The following is a 16415-nucleotide window of genomic DNA, read 5'->3' on the forward strand; positions in this document are numbered from 1 at the left end:
ATGGTGGCTGCTGCTGGGACTGTATTTGTGAGACCAGACCACCCTCCCAACAAGGTAAGTGGGGTCAGGGCCCACTGGGGTTGGTCAGCCAGGTGCCAGCAAGTTGGGGGTGGGGATTTGGTGGGAGCAAGGAGAGGCATTGTTACTGCAATGGCCATTGTCACCAAAGGGCCCTTTCCTGTAGTGGGGCGGGGGGGGTAGCATAGAATGGCCATTTAGGTGATAACATCCACCTCAAAGCCCTCAGGCAGCCCCAACATTCTCCAAGTTCGCTCCCCATCCCCATAGTGGACGGCTCTTAATACTACTGATAAAATGGCAACTCCAGTAGGAAGGGACTCTTAAATGACTTTCAATGGGTCTCTGGCTCAGAGGATCCCCCTCGCCTTCCCATCATTAGTAAAATGCCCTGGTGGGATGAAAACACCCCTAGACTTCTCTCACCATTTGACTGGTCTCCAGCTCCTTGTCCTTTGCCAGGGGATTGGTGTAAAATCCAGCCTGAGAGTACTTTCCTCTTTGCCAATTTTCAGACTTCAGTTAAATTTCACAAAAGGGCACTTGGTATTGAAGGCGCTTAATGATGTCGCAAGGTGCAGATATTTGCTCATTTTAAACTACAGCAGTTAGTATTGGTCTGTATTAATTCTGCATTATGCTGTTTGTACCACAGAAGTCACTTTGCCCCTGTTATGCAACATCGGTAGCCCAGGAAATCACTGGAAGCCAAAACCTTTGTCATTGCAGGCCGTAGTTACGTGGAATCATAGAATTATAGAATCTCTACAGTGCAGAAAGACGCCCATTGATTCTGGGCTGACTATATGCCAGAGCACCTTACCTAGGCCTGATCCCCGTAACCCCATGTATTTGGTTTGCTGATCCCCGTAACCTATGCATCTTGGGGGACCAAGGGACAATTTAGCATGGCCAATCTACCTCACCTGCAAATCTTTGGACTGTGAGCGGAAATTGGAACACAGAGGAAACCCATGCAGACACGGGAGGACGTAAAAACTCCACATGCCAATTAATTGTATGACTCTACCCAGGTAACGGGCCCTATGGTTTCCCTTTACTTACTGTGGAGAGGTGTTAGAATTCTGTTTGATGTTTCTTTATAATAGAGTGGATGAGATTACTGTGTGAGAAATTACTGCTGTCAACTCTTGTCCTATAACTCTGATGATTCAGGAATTCTTGACGCAGGCAATGCAAAGGAAAGGACAAACATAAGCATTTGCAAAAACTAAAACCTTCCCAGATTTCACTCACGATTGCAGAAACTAAAGGCTAATTCTCCACAAGAGCCGTGATAAAGCATCATGTTTCAGTTTGGTTTCCAGGATAGTACGTGACTGGAATTTCTCTACCAATTCACCTCAATTCAGGCTAGCTCATTTCACATTGCTGTTGTTTTACTGTGACTCCTGTAACTTTTAACCACATACATCTTAAGATTCATTCAAACATTAAGAAAAGTACATGCTTTCATTTTGATACAATATATGTGCGCAATAACACTTTGTTATTATTGACTATACTGCAAAATATGCATTTTAAAGACAATCTATTTGAACCCTGAAGCATGAGACCTTGTAAATTACACAAAAAATCAACTTGCATTTACCTTGGATAAAAGAAAATTACTGCGGGTGCTGGAATCTGAAACCAAAAGAGAAAATGCTGGAAAATCTCAACAGGTCTGGGCAGCATCTGTAAGGAGAGAAAAGAGCTGACGTTTTGAGTCCAGGTGACCCTTTGTCAAAGCTAAAAGGCACAGAAAGTGGAAGATACTTATACTGCAGGGTGAGGGAATGAAAGCTGATTCATTGGATAAACATATGGGTGATATTGGAATAGTATAGGTTAGATGGGCTTTAGATTGGTTTCATAAGTCGGCGCAACATCGAGGGTCAAATGGCCTGTTCTGCACTGTAATGTTCTATATTCCATGTTCATAGCCTCAAAAACAAAGAAAAAGACTAAAACGTACTAATGGCAGTCCATAGAAAGGATAGAAGGGGGGAAATGGGTAGGAGAGGTAAAATTGAGAAAAAGCAGGAAAAGGGAAGCAAAGTGGGGGAGAAAGGGTAAGGAAAGGGAGATAAAATAGTGGGAAAGAGTGGGGGGGGAATAAAAATAAAAATAAAGAAGGACAATAAAGGAGTAAAAGATAGAAAACAGTTAAAAATTAAATAGAATGAAAACAAAAGAGTCTTGGTAGCTTCAGGAGCTAATCACCTGAAGTTGCTGAATTTGATGTTGAGACCGGAAGACTGTAAAGTGCCTAGCTGGAAGATGAGATGCTGTTCCTTCAGTTTGCGTTGAGCTTCACTGGAACATTGCAACAGGCCAAGACAGTCATGTGGTTATGGGAGCAGGATCGTGTGTTAAAATGACAAGCAAGCAGAAGGTCAGGGTCCCGATTGCGCACAGACTGGAGGTGCCCAGCAAAGCGATTACCTAGCCTACACTTGGTCTCTCCAATATCGAGGAGACCACATACAATACAATAGACCAAAGTGAAAGAGGTGCAAGTGAAACACTGCTTAACATGGGATGACTGTTTTGGATCTTGGATAGTAAGCATGGAAGAGGTAAAGGGGCAGGTGTTGCACCTTCTGTGATTGTAGGTGTTGGGTATAGTGGAAGAGTGGACTAGGTTATCTGCAGAATGCTGACAGAGGGAGTGAAGAGAAGATATGTTTGGTGGTGGCATCATGCTGGATTTGGCGAAAATGGCAGAGAATTATGCTTTGATGCAAAAGCTGGTGAGAACAACGGAGACGCTAACTTTGTTTTGGGAGGGGGGAGGGGGTAAGAGCCTTGGCATGGGAGATAGGCCTCATTCTGTTGAGGGCCCTGTCAACAACTGTTGAAGAAGAAGGAACACATATCAGAAGCACAGCTTTGGAAAGTGGCATCATTGGGACAAATGCGACAAAGGCGAAGGAGCTGAGAGAAAAAAATGGAGTTCTTACAGGATGTAACGTGAGAAGAGCTGTGTCATAAGAACATAAGAAATAGGAGCAGGAGTAGGCCATCCAGCCCTTCGAGCCTGCCCCGCCATTCAATAAGATCATGGCTGATCTGTCGCTGCTCAGTTCCACTTTCCCGCCCTCTCCCCATAACCCTTAATCCCCTCGCTTATCAAAAACCCATCAACCCGCTTCTTAAAAATATTTAGCGAGGCAGCCTCCACCACTTCAATGGGCAGAGAATTCCAGAGATTCACCACCCTTTGAGTGAAGAAGTTCCTCCTCAACTCCGTTCTAAACCGCCCCCCTTTTATCTTGAGGCTGTGCCCCCTAGTCCTACTGTCTTTTTTGAGCGGGAAGAGTCTCTCCACCTCTATCCTATCCATCCCATTCATCATCTTATACGTCTCAATGAGATCTCCCCTCATTCTTCTAAACTCTAACGAGTACAAGCCCAGTTTATTCAGCCTCTCCTCATAGCTCAACCCCCTCAACTCCGGTATCAGCCTAGCAAACCTCCTCTGCACTCCCTCCAAGGCCAAAATATCTTTGCACAGGTGCGGTGCCCAAAACTGCACACAGTACTCCAGCTGCAGCCTCACCAATGCCCTATACAGCTGCAGCAAGACCTCCCTACTTTTATATTCAATCCCCCTCGCTATGAAGGCCAGCATCCCATTCGCCTTCCTGACCACCTGCTGCACCTGCAAGCTGGGTTTTTGCGATTCATGCACAAGGACCCCGAGGTCCCTCTGCACCGTCGCCTGCTGCAGTTTTTCGCCTCGTAAGTAATAGTCCTTCCTACCATTCTTCCTACCAAAGTGGACCACCTCACACTTGCCAACATTAAATTCCATTTGCCATTTCCTGGCCCATTCGCCCAGCCTATCTAGATCCTTCTGCAGACTCTCCACACCCTCCGCACAATTTGCCGTTCCCCCTATCTTGGTGTCATCAGCAAATTTCGACACCCTACACTCGGTTCCCTCCTCCAGATCATCTATATAAATGGTAAAAAGCTGAGGCTCCAGCACCGACCCCTGGGGCACTCCACTAGTCACCATCCGCCAATCCGAATAGCACCCGTTGACCCCCACTCTCTGCCTCCTATTTGACAACCAATCCTCTATCCACGCTAACACCCTACCCCCAACTCCATGTCCCTCGACCTTCTGCAATAACCTCTTGTGAGGTATTTTGTCAAACGCCTTCTGAAAATCTAGAAAGACCACATCCACCGGCTCTCCTCTATCCACCGCCCTAGACACATCCTCATAGAACTCCAGTAAATTTGTCAGACACGACTTCCCTTTAATGAAACCGTGCTGCATCTGCTCTATCAAGCAATTCCCTTCAAGATGCCTCGCAATTTCCTCCTTAATGACAGATTCTAACATTTTACCCACCACAGACGTTAAACTAACCGGCCTATAATTCCCCGCCTTTTGCCTGGCACCCTTCTTAAACAACGGCGTAACATTAGCCGTTTTCCAATCATCCGGCACTTCCCCGGAATCCAGCGACGTCTGGAAAATAACCACCAAGGCATCCACTATCACCTCCGCCATTGCGGGAGTCAGTGGATATTGGTAGACAGTCTATTGCCAGAAATGGAAACAAAGTGGTCAAGGAAGGAATGGGAAGTATCTGAATAAAAGCAAATTACTGTGGATGCTGGAATGTGAAACCAAAAGAGAAAATGCTGGAAAATCTCAGCAGGTCTGGCAGCATCTGTAAGGAGAGAAAAGAGCTGACGTTTCAAGTCCAGACGACCTTTGTTAAGGCAGCAGTTTTCCCACAGCTCTGACAAAAGGTCACCTGGATTTGAAAACTCAGCTCTTTTCTTTCTTTATAGATGCTGCCAGACCTGCTGAGATTTTCCAGCATTTTCTCTTTTGAGTTAAGGGAAGTATCTGAGATGGACCAGGTGAAGGTGATGGAGGGGTGGCAGCTGGAAGCAAAGTTGATGAATTTTTCCAGGTCTGGAAAAGAGCATGAAGTGGCACCAAATTAGTCATTGGTGTACAGGTAAAGGAGTTATGGCAGGGGACCTGGGTAGGCCTGGAACAAGGAATGTTCCACATACCCCACAAAAAGATAAGCATAGCTAGGGCCCATGTGGGTACCCATTGCTACAGCTTTGATTTGGAGAAAGTGGGATGAGTTAGAGGAGGAGCTGTTGAGAGATAGAACAAATGCATTTATCTTGCATTGTTAACATACTAAAATACCAGTGCAGCTGAGAAAAGAGACATTGCATAGTAACTTTTCATTCTGTACTCACCAGGATATAATTTGCAAGAATATCAAATATCTAAGGGAACAACAGTTTACAGGGAAGGAGGGCGTTGATTGGTTGGCAAGTAAGTGGCTAAGGCATTACTATGGACAGTGCATCAGAAAACAGTTAACTGCTGACATTCAAACCAGACAAGTTGACTCTGATTGGTCAAAGCATTGCCAAGGGGGATGAACTAGGGAATTGCTGTCACAAAATCACAGAATCATACAGTGCAGAAGACACCCTTCAGCCCATTGAGTCTGCACCGATACTTGAGAAACACCTGACCTACCTATCTAATCCCTTTTACCAGCCCTTGGCCCACAGCCTGGAATATTATAATTTGCCAAGTGCTCATCCAGATAGATTTTAAAGGATGGGGGAGGCAACTCGCCTCCTCCACCAGCCTCCCAGGCAGTGCATTCCAGACCATCACTACTCTCTGGGTAAAATCTTTTTCTTCACATCCCCCTTGAACCTCCTGCCTTCACCTTGAACTTTTGCCCCCTCCTGACTGAACTTTCAAATAAAGGGATCAGCTTCTCCCCATCCATCCTGTCCTTACCTCTCATAATCTTGTACACCTTGATCAGGTCATCCTTCAGTCTTCTCTGCTCCAATAAATACAATCCAAGCCTATCCAACCTCTCTCCATAATGTAAATGTTCCACCCAGGCAACATACTGGTGAATCTCCTCTGCACCCTCTCCAGTGCAATCACATCCTTGCTATAATGCAGCGACCATGACCGCACACAGTACTCTTGCTGTGGTCTCCCCAAAGTTCTATACAACTCCAACCTGACCTCCCTGCTTTTGTAATTTATGTCCTGACTGATAAAGGTGAGTGTCGCAAGTGCCTTTACTGTTATAATGTAACCAATGATAACATTAGATCTGTTATAGTATAACCAATGGTTACATGCTATGAGGGCGGCTGACCAGCTGACCCAGTATAAGTAAGAAGTAGATGGAAATTGTGGAGAGCTTGTATGGCCTGGGGAGTGGACCCAAGTGTTGGAGTAATGAAGTTTCTTTATTAAAACATATTGCCTTGATATACTTTCTGAAGTTAGTTCTTTTATTGCTTACAACTGAAATATCCCTACTGCTGGATGAATATTGATGGCGGAGGAAAACCCACCGTAGGTTGGTGTTTGTTTTTTGAGGCCTGAAGAAGTACTATAGACTCAAGACATGACCATGGCAGAAGGCAAAAGAAAACTCAGGTCGTTTGATTGCCCCCCTGTATTTTTGGATGCTGAACCATATTGGCAATGGAAGGCAGAAGTGGAAATACAAAGCTTTGTTACTACAATACTGAGGAAAAATTGGAAATTTTTGAATTGGAAAATATAAATTGCGAATTGTTGTGATAGCTTGTACAAGTTTCCATTTGGGATTTGGACAGCCAGGCAATTACCACCTGCATTCATTGCATTCATAATAATTACAAATATAAGTGCAGCTGAATTGAAAATTATGGCTTTATTCTGTGAGATTAGAGCGTGCACTTACTTATATTGTATCCATTAATTATGTATTCAGCTGGGATAAATTATGAGCAGTTGCAAGTCTGAAAAGATCAATGTTGTAGCCCTTAATTGTTAGATACAAAGTTTAATTTGCCTCTGAAGATAAACATATGGTGGGTCAAATAGGAAATTCCCCTTGAACAGAGTTTCCCATCATACCAAAGTATAAAATGTTCATGTCAGTGACATCTGTGAAATTTAATGCTGGACATGGATTAAATCAACATTTCCTTTTTGCAGCCTGTCTGCACATGTCCAATTAGTGCAGTTATCATTCTACCGAGGTCACAAATGTGTTCTGCACAAATACTGCATCTATGAATTTCATTCTGATGTACCAAATCTAGTCTACTGAATAAGAGGAGCTTATCTGACCGCAAGGGGACTTGGTTCCATTACAAGACAGTTTCCAGCGCAAATGTCAAAACAGGCAGTATTGGGGAAAAAAATTGCAAGTTTCCAATTTGTCTGCATTATATAGGAAAATCAAGGAACCATCTGACATGTCAGCCAGGAGGTGGGGGAGGGAGTGTAATTCAATAGCCGTCTGGAATGAGGATCGCAGGCTTCCTGCTTACACCCGATGGCTACAGCAAGGCAGCAAGAGGACTTTGTGATGTCTGCTTTTTCCTTTCAGCATCCAGCCTTGTCAGAGTTGCTGATTGGCTGGAGCCCAAGCAGAGGGGGTGATGGCCAGTACCGATTCAAATTTGGCTTCAATGCCCTAAGCTACCCCACGTTTCTTAAAGGGAAAGTACCTTGGGGCTGGAGCAGGTGCTGGGACTCATGCAGGAAGCAAATCTGACCTTTAAAATAAGTGGCACAACATGGGAGAGAGAACTCCATGGTTTTCAGACACTGCACTGGAGGTGCAGTGAGGAAGGTATAAAGTAGGAGAGATGCCTTGTATCCACAGAGTGCCAAAACATTGTATGCACACGCTCAGATAGTAGTGAGAGCAGAAGTTGCAGTGGTCAAGGGAGGCGATGGCCTAGTGGTATTATCAAGAGACTGTTAATCTTGAAACTCAGCTAATGTTGTGAGGACCTGGGTTCAAATCCTGCCACAGCAGATGGTGGAAGTTGAATTGAATAAAAATATCTGGAGTTAAAATCTACTGATGACCATGAAACCATTGTCGATTGTTGGAGAAACTCATCTGGTTCACTAATGTCCTTTAGGGGAGGAAATCTGCCATCCTTACCTGGTCTGGCCTACATGTGACCCCAGAGCCTCAACGGTCCTCTAAACAAAGGCAATTAGGGATGGGGAACAAATGCTAGCCAGCCAGCGATGCCCATGAATAAAAAAATGCCAGGATTCAAATATTATGGACCTGGATTCAGCACTGCAAGACGATCCATACCCACACAGGAGTCATCAAGACTGATTGCCATTTTATACTGTACTACTAGCCTCAGATACATCTCAATTCACCACACCATCATCACTCACCTATCAACAATCTCTATTAATCCGGACACATACCTGATATTTACATGCTTCATTGCATCCTCACACACTGAGCACTGCCACAAGACTCACACCCACATCTCACCAAATGCCAACTATTCAACCATGACAGCCACATCTCCCAAACTGATTGCACAAACCTCATTGGTGTGTGTCCCTCCCTCTTGCAGGACAGGGTGGTGCACAGCAGAAGGCAGCAGGATCAAACCGGGAGGGGGCAATTGGAGGTCTTGCATGCATCAACCCTGCTCCCACGGAGCTGACAGTGCCAGTCATTACTGGGATAGCCACTGCTGAGGCTGTGGCCATTGGAAAAACTGCTAGGATTACTGACAAATTGAAAAATGCTGGGACACTGGTGTAGGATTTACATTGCACATAAAGAGCTAACCTTTACTTGGATGGGAGAAGTCCCACCTCCGGGACCCAAAGCGGGGAGGTGATGCTGTTTCAGATTGCAGTGAGACCCAAATTTCACTGGACTATCTCCCCATCACCAACATGGACAAGATGCCAGGGAAGGCCAGTGGTGGACTTTAATTTGCCACTTAAGTGGCTGAATCGGGCACCTGGTAGATAAGCCCCTTGCTCCAACCCCCCAACAAGTCAAGTTTATTAAATCTAAATCCCGACTGTGTCGTGAACAGCAAATTCAAGCTTGTTCAGGCAACTTTATTTAAATGGATTTGTATTCCTTTATCTTTCTCCTGGTTTCTTAGAAAACAAGATAACAAAACTGCTTTTTGTCCCAAGCGGAAATACATCAAGCTTTTAAAACTATAATGGGTTTATTATCATTGCCGCTCCTTTCATTCTTCATCCTTATTTTTACGTTGCCTTTCCTCTGAGAGCATTAGGTTCTCCCACTACAAACAGTACAGGATATTTTGAAGTCTGACTGAAAATCAATGTTCCCCAAATTTGAGAGATTCCTTTCAAATGGCCAGATTTTTTTGAGCAATCTCAAATCAAATAAGGTTCCTTTTCAAATTCCATATGGAATTTTGGCCTGAATGAAGAATGGATGCCACTCAGTAGTCTTTCCACACTTGAACCTGAGTCAATGGGTTGCAGGTGGAACCTCTGCCCCTCACTCTGAAGGAAGTCCAGCCTTAGAGTTGGCCAGCAGTTCGCCAGTCCCTGCAGACACAAGAGTTGTGGTGGACCGAAAAGGGACTTCAGGAAAATGCTTTAGCCTAAGTCTCAGGATTGCAGGACAAGGTACGTCTAAGGTATCCCATAATACGGAGGGTAGGTAGGAGAGGCACAATTGAAGTGTTGGGGGGAAAGCCAGAGGTGGAGGGAGTGAGGTCTGAGACCATTAGGCCTTACTTTGGTGGGGTGGTGGTGATGATTTGGGGGCAGTCCCATAGTCAGTAGAGGGCTTCTGATGAAGGCCCCCCACTTCCTGTAGAAGATCTAAGCCCATTCGTATTTGAGCTGAGATAAATCTTCCCTCCAGCCTTAAAATTGCGGCTGGACAGGAAGCAGCCCTTATGTGGACAATACCTGACAACTTAATGACATCACCTGGGACATTGGCGGGATTTCCTTCCTTGGCCTTGATCATCCTGGTGTAAAATTGCTATGTGCTCAGGTGGGTGAGAACTAGGAGGGGATCCTGTTCCTTTAATTTCCTAATCTACCATCACCGAAAATCCCAGGAAATTCTGACATCTGGGAAGCTCAAAAACATTGCCCTTTTTGCATTCTATCTGAAGTCTGTTAAAACCTTTTCAGAATTTTGTATTGAGGAAGCTGATGGCTGCTGCTGGATGTCAAAATGCACATCCAGTTTCTGAAAGCAAAGTCTCTTTTGAGATCAATACTTTACACTACACTCGAGGAGGAGCAGCATCCATTAGAAACTAAACTAAAGATCGTAATTTTTAAATGGAAAGTAACATTCAAATGTGCCTTTCTACGGAAATCACTCTAATTGAGAAAAAGTGCTTAATGGAGTTTCTAAGTTTGTTGAATGCACTGGACTATAAAATTAAAGTGGACAACCTGGGGTTTTTAATGGCTCATAAGACATGTCATACTCTGATGTGGATCTGTGCTGACGCACATGCTGACATTATTGTTCACCAGAAGATGCATAGCGTTGACTTTCTTGTTCATTTCTCTGCTTAATTGCCTCCTCAAACCAACACTTCCGATCTTGAGAGCGTGTTTACAATAGATTCCAAGATGCTACCTCATTTAGAACAAAGGCAGCAGCTTACAGGAGGCAAAATACAAGCAAGAAAGAAAAATATGGTACAGAATGTGTCATTTCCAGAACTTCAGGAAACCAGAAACAGCGAAGGTTATTCAAGCCTGTTCTATCACTCTATTAAATCATGACTGATTGGTATTTATTCTATTTATCTGCTTTATATCCCAAACAAAAATCTACTGAAATATCCAGTTGACTCAGTGTTCACAATGTTTTGGAGATTAATTTTCCACTACCTGTTGTGTGAAAAAGTGCTTTCCAATTTAGTTTTGAAATGGTTAAGCATTTAAACTAAGGACTGTAACCCCCTCATCCTGGATTTCCCGAATGGAATGAAGTTTTCATGCTGATTAAACCCTGTGAAGATAAATGTGGGGATTGCCATTTGTGAATAACTCTTGCCTGTTCCATGTGATTCCTTGTGCGCCCTGCTGATCACTATGTTTCGACAATGTTAAGTGTGCTGTTGGGTGGCTCAGAGATGGACTCCAAGTCCATGCCAGACTGTTTAAAGCGAGTCTGCACGGCTAATAGGCAGCCTGCATCATTGAAACGGGAGATGCACTGTGGCTAGAATAGAGATAAAAACAAAACACGTTGTAAATAGAAAGAAAACACAAACACCACTCCCTCCACCACTGATGCTCAGCAGCAGCAATGTGTACTATCTACAAGGTGCACTGCAGCAATTCACCAAAGATCCTTAGACAGAACCTTCCAAACCCATGACCACTTCCATCTAGAAGAACAGGGGCAGCAGATAAATGGGAACACCACCACGTGCAAGTTTCCCTCCAGGCCATTCACCATCCTGACTTGGAAATATATCGCTGTTCCTTCGTAGTTGCTGGGTCAAAATTCTGGAATTCCCTGCCTAATGACATTGTGGGTCAACCAACAGCATGTGTGCTGCAGTGATTCAAGGATAAAGCTCACCGCCACCTTCTCAAGGGCAACTCTGGATGGGCAATAAATGCTGGCCAGCCAGCGATGCCCATGTCACATTAATGAGTAAAACAAAAAGACACTCAGCTGGTCAGGCACCATAGATGGAGAGAGAGTTTACATTTCCTGGTGATGACCTTTCACTGGGAATAGGAGTTCAAAATCCATCAGAGCTATAGAAAAATTTAAATTCAGCCAACTAAATAATAGATCAGAGATGCAAAGCTTGCATCAGTAATCCGTGACCATGCAACTGCCATATTATCATTAAAAACCAACATTCTTCATAAACAGCACACAGATGTCAAGAAGACAGCTCACTAGTATAAAAGCAAATTACTGCGGATGCTGGAATCTGAAACCAAAGAGAAAATACTGGAAATTGTCACCTGGACTCAAAACGTCAGCTCCTTTCTCCCCTCACAGATGCTGCAAGACCTGCAGAGATTTTCCAGCACTTTCTCTTTTGGAGGAAGCTCATTATTACCTTTCCAAGGGCAATTAGGGATGGACAATCCATGCTGGCTTTATTCAGTGAATGGATAAAATAATCTCATTGACACACTTCACTCTCTCTTGCAGAAGTAGGTGCCATACTAACAGAGACAGTAGGAGGCAGGCGGAGTTGGAAAAGCATTCATGCACGTCCTGAACTCCATCGGGAAATGGTACTGGGACAAGTGATGTAGAGGACATGGCCAGTGGAGGGGCTTAAAGCATCAAAGTGATGATATCCATACCTAATCCTCCACACAACTCATCTTCCCTTCATCTCACACTCTCTTCTGACTCGGAGAAAACATTATGAACACTGAGTCAACTGGATATTTCAGTAGATTTTTGTTTGGGATATAAAGCAGATAAATAGAATGAATACCAATCAGCCATGATTTAATAGAGTGACAGAACAGGCTTGAATGTCCTTCACGGTTTCTAGTTTCCTGGAGTTCTGGAAATGACACATTCTGTACCATATTTTTCTTTCTTGCTTATATTTTGCCTTCTGTATTCTGCTGCCTTTGTTAGTTCTAAATGAGGTAGAATACTGGAACCTATTGTTGCCCCTCAACTTTCTAAGATGGAAATGAAGTGTCTGTTGCACTAGTTTGAAGAACAGGTATCCCCAGCCAATATTTGTTCCTTAATCAACATCACAAAAAAACCGAGTACATGAGCTTTATTAAATTCACTGCAGCGTTTTCTACATGACAATAATGTCTACACTTTAAAAAAAGGTTAATTGGCTGTAAAACACTTTGAGACATCCTTGTCCTGTTGTTAAGCTGATATATGCATCAATCACCTTTAAATTATGGTGTCAACACATTATGGGGTCATTTAGAATAGGCACATGAAAACAATTATGCAAATATAAAAATTTTGAAGACATTGGCAGAGCTGTGTGCTCTGCTCAAAGGCAGAAATGTAACTAAGACTGGATTGTATGAGACACTTCTAATGTAATACTGCCATCCCTTAAAGGCATATTATAACATCCTATTTTCTTTTTAAAGATGCTTTGTCCCCTTCTAAACAAGTATAAATATGTACAATACATGTTCATGTTTAGTTGTCAATAGATAAGGATTTAGAACTGATGAACTATGAGACTCTAAAGTGTAAAAGTATTTGGCTGTGATGCCCAAATTTTGTGATGGTAACCTTGATTGGAGGTTTCTTTAATTGCTTACTGTGACCTGTGGGATTCTTGAATGTTATTCCTGGTTGTATTTGGAATCTTGTCCTCGATGCAATAGAACCGTACTGTGGTTGAGAAGCTGGAATGGAGCAGATTTGTCCTCAGTTCCACCTCACCAGTGCTGTTTGTGTGTAATGATTCATACCTGCTGTTGGATCCTGGATGCTAATTTGTTTTCCCAACCCTAAACTTGACAATCTGTATCTGCATTTTTATTGTGCACATTACTCATCTTCTCTTACAATTTTAAAAGTTGTTCTCCTGTTTCTGAGAGAGCAGAATGGGGAAGAGTGGATTTATTGCTGTGCATTTATCTGCTAAACACAAGCCCTGCAAGCAATGACATAGTTGTACTTAAAGGTATTGCTCTCAGATATAATATGGCAATGTGGAGTTCTTGCTTGGTTGGTCTACATTTGAGAATTAAGGACATCACTGTGTGAATCATTTGTTCAGCTAGGCTGTTGGATCTCAGATAATGAGGAGAAGAATTAGTGTGATTGATATTCCACTTCTCACACATATCCTGAAATGGCTTCTTACTAACAAACCTGGATTGTTATGAGTTCCCGGAGGACAGAGAAACTGAAAGTAGCAAAAAGAGTGTGCCCAATAGTTGTGCTTGGCATGTCGTGCCATTATCAAATAATGAGGTACTTGATAAATCAGTTGACAGTGACGATGAAATCAGTGCTGTGGATATGAAAGAGGTAAGATGTGATTTTGGACCAAGGCTGGGAGGAAGCTCATGTGAAATTAACAGTACGTCATGTTGACTTGGCATAGGTTGTAGACATGTTTCACACTTCTTTCCAATGATGTCAATGTCATTGTTCATACCCGGTCAATAGACTGCCTCTCCTATGAGTCTTATCTGATCTATGTCGATGAGAAGTGTTAAAGTTGTTGAAAAATATCATGTCACAAAAAGTCTGGCATGATAACTTTTCAATGACTCCTGGGTGATGCCTATCTAAGGCCAAAATGGTCTTGTGTGTTTGTGGATGTACTGAATTGAATCAGACCATGTTTCAATAATTGTTTTCCAAATATCTGTAGTGTGAAATCTTTCACTTTTTCTTCTCTGGTATTTATACTTCGCAAAGTATATTGAAGTAATTTGGAGAACATTTTCAACTTCAATGCCAGTGAAGTCAACTTGTAGAACTAAGGATATACTGTTTTCCTGCCAATCTGCTACGTGACCATCAAGATACCTGGTTTTGTATCTAATCTCACAGTCATAATCTTGAACCTTTATCAACAGATGTTGTCATCCAATCCAGTGGAGTTGATTCTGGCAGGTTAGTGGTTAGTTCACTGGAATTTGAAGGGTGGCTGAAAACAAACTCTTTTTCCTTTCGATGGTCGCTACCTTGCTTTTCTTCAAACAACAGAGAGATTGTTTTCCTGCAACCCCAATCATAGAGAGACTATAGTTGCTATCTATAGCAACAAATAATTGCTAACTTTCTTAGGACAGCTAATTTGAGTCTTGGCTAACACTTCAGACATTGTGATGGCTTTTATGTTTTCCATGAGATTGAATGTGTGAAATGTGTGTTCACTGCTCTTTACCTCGTTGTGAACATCATCATCATGCTTTGGTTTGTCAATCACCTCCTATATTTCTGATGGGATAGCAGATGGTCATTCTTATTGCATGACGGCGTACTCTAGTTTGTTTTGGAACAACATATGGCCCTTTGTAGGTGCAACAACCTTTGCTCTGGTGCACTGTCATCACCAATGGCCATTTCTGCCACGTGCCTTGCAGAACTGATGGGAAGTTGAACTTTTCCTCGGTGAATGCTGAAGGCCCTATCTTCCACATGTCTTGCCAGGTTCTGTTGTTCTAGAGAGTCGGCCAACAATTAGGTTGTATTAAGGATCTGTGACCTTTATTGACCTGTGAGGATTACTTTGTACTTATGTCCATCCTTCAGTACCTCTCCAATGTGTATGTTTTGGGTTTGTCTCGCAGATTTTTCTGCAATGCTTCCATAGGAGTGGATGCGATTGCCAACTCAGAAAATCTGTCTGCTAGCTCTGCATTTGAAGAATCACCCTTTTAGTATCATAGAATCCCTACAGTGCAAAAGGAGGCCACTTGGTCCATCGAGCCCGTACCAACAACATTCCACCCAGGCCTTTTTCTCATAACCCCATGTATTTATCCTGCCATTCCCCCTGACCTTAAGGGGCAATTTAGCATGGCCAATCAACTTAACCTGCACATCTTTGGAATATGGGAGGAAACCGGAGCACACGGAAGAAACCCACACAGATATGTGGGGAATGTACAAACTGCAAATTGCTGATGAAGTTCACTATGGACTCTGTAGGCTGTAGTAAAAATGACATGCACTCTTGTTGATAAATACAGAAGTTTGAAACAAGAAACTATAGCTCTGTATGGTAATTAAACATTCTGAATTCAGAGAGTAGATCAACTGCATCCCAATTCAAACTGGGAAACACTGTGGATATTCTGACAGTATCCCTTGGACTTTCCTTTTCCTATGGTACCGGGGATGTAGTGTGCTTTTCTGAAGCTCCAAGTGAGCAGTCCAAAGATGTGCAGGTTAGGTTGATTGGCCAAGTTAAATTGACCCTAATGTCAGGGCGATTAACAGGATAATTAAGGATTACAGGAATAGGGTCTGGGTGGGATTGTGGTTGGCACAGACTCAATGGACCCAATGGCCTCCCTCTATACTGTAGGGATTCTATGATTCTATAAACACTTGGACCAAGTTTTCACTTCTGAATCAGGAACACGGAGTCAGGAAAAATGTCCAACTCTGCCAGTCCAGCTCAGGAGAAAATAACCCAAACATTTGGGTTTTCATTCAGGGGTGTGCCGTTGCTAACTACAATTGGGCCTGTACCCCTGGAGACAATGCAGTGGGACTGGCGGATGCCACAGTGGGCTGTAGAATAGGCTTGGCCCTCATAGAACTTGACCCAGCTGGTAAAACAATAAAACCAAAAATAAGCCTTCTGTCCTGGCCCCTCACTTTCCATCCCACCACCACTCCCCTGCACTCACAGTGCCTCATCCTGCCAACTTGCTTTCCCACCCTCCGCTCCACGGCCCTACATACAGCCCCATTCCAACCTGTGTCCCTCTATCCATTCACCAAAAGAAAATATTAACATATAAAATAGGAGCAGCAGTAGGCCATTCAGTCCCTCAAACCTGCTTCACCATTTATTAAAATCATGGCTGGTCTGATAGTGACCTCAACTCCACCTTCCTGCCTATTCTCAATAATCTT

Source organism: Carcharhinus amblyrhynchos, chromosome 24, assembly GCF_965287045.1.
Source record: "Carcharhinus amblyrhynchos chromosome 24, sCarAmb.v2.hapA, whole genome shotgun sequence".
Lineage (NCBI taxonomy): Eukaryota > Metazoa > Chordata > Chondrichthyes > Carcharhiniformes > Carcharhinidae > Carcharhinus > Carcharhinus amblyrhynchos.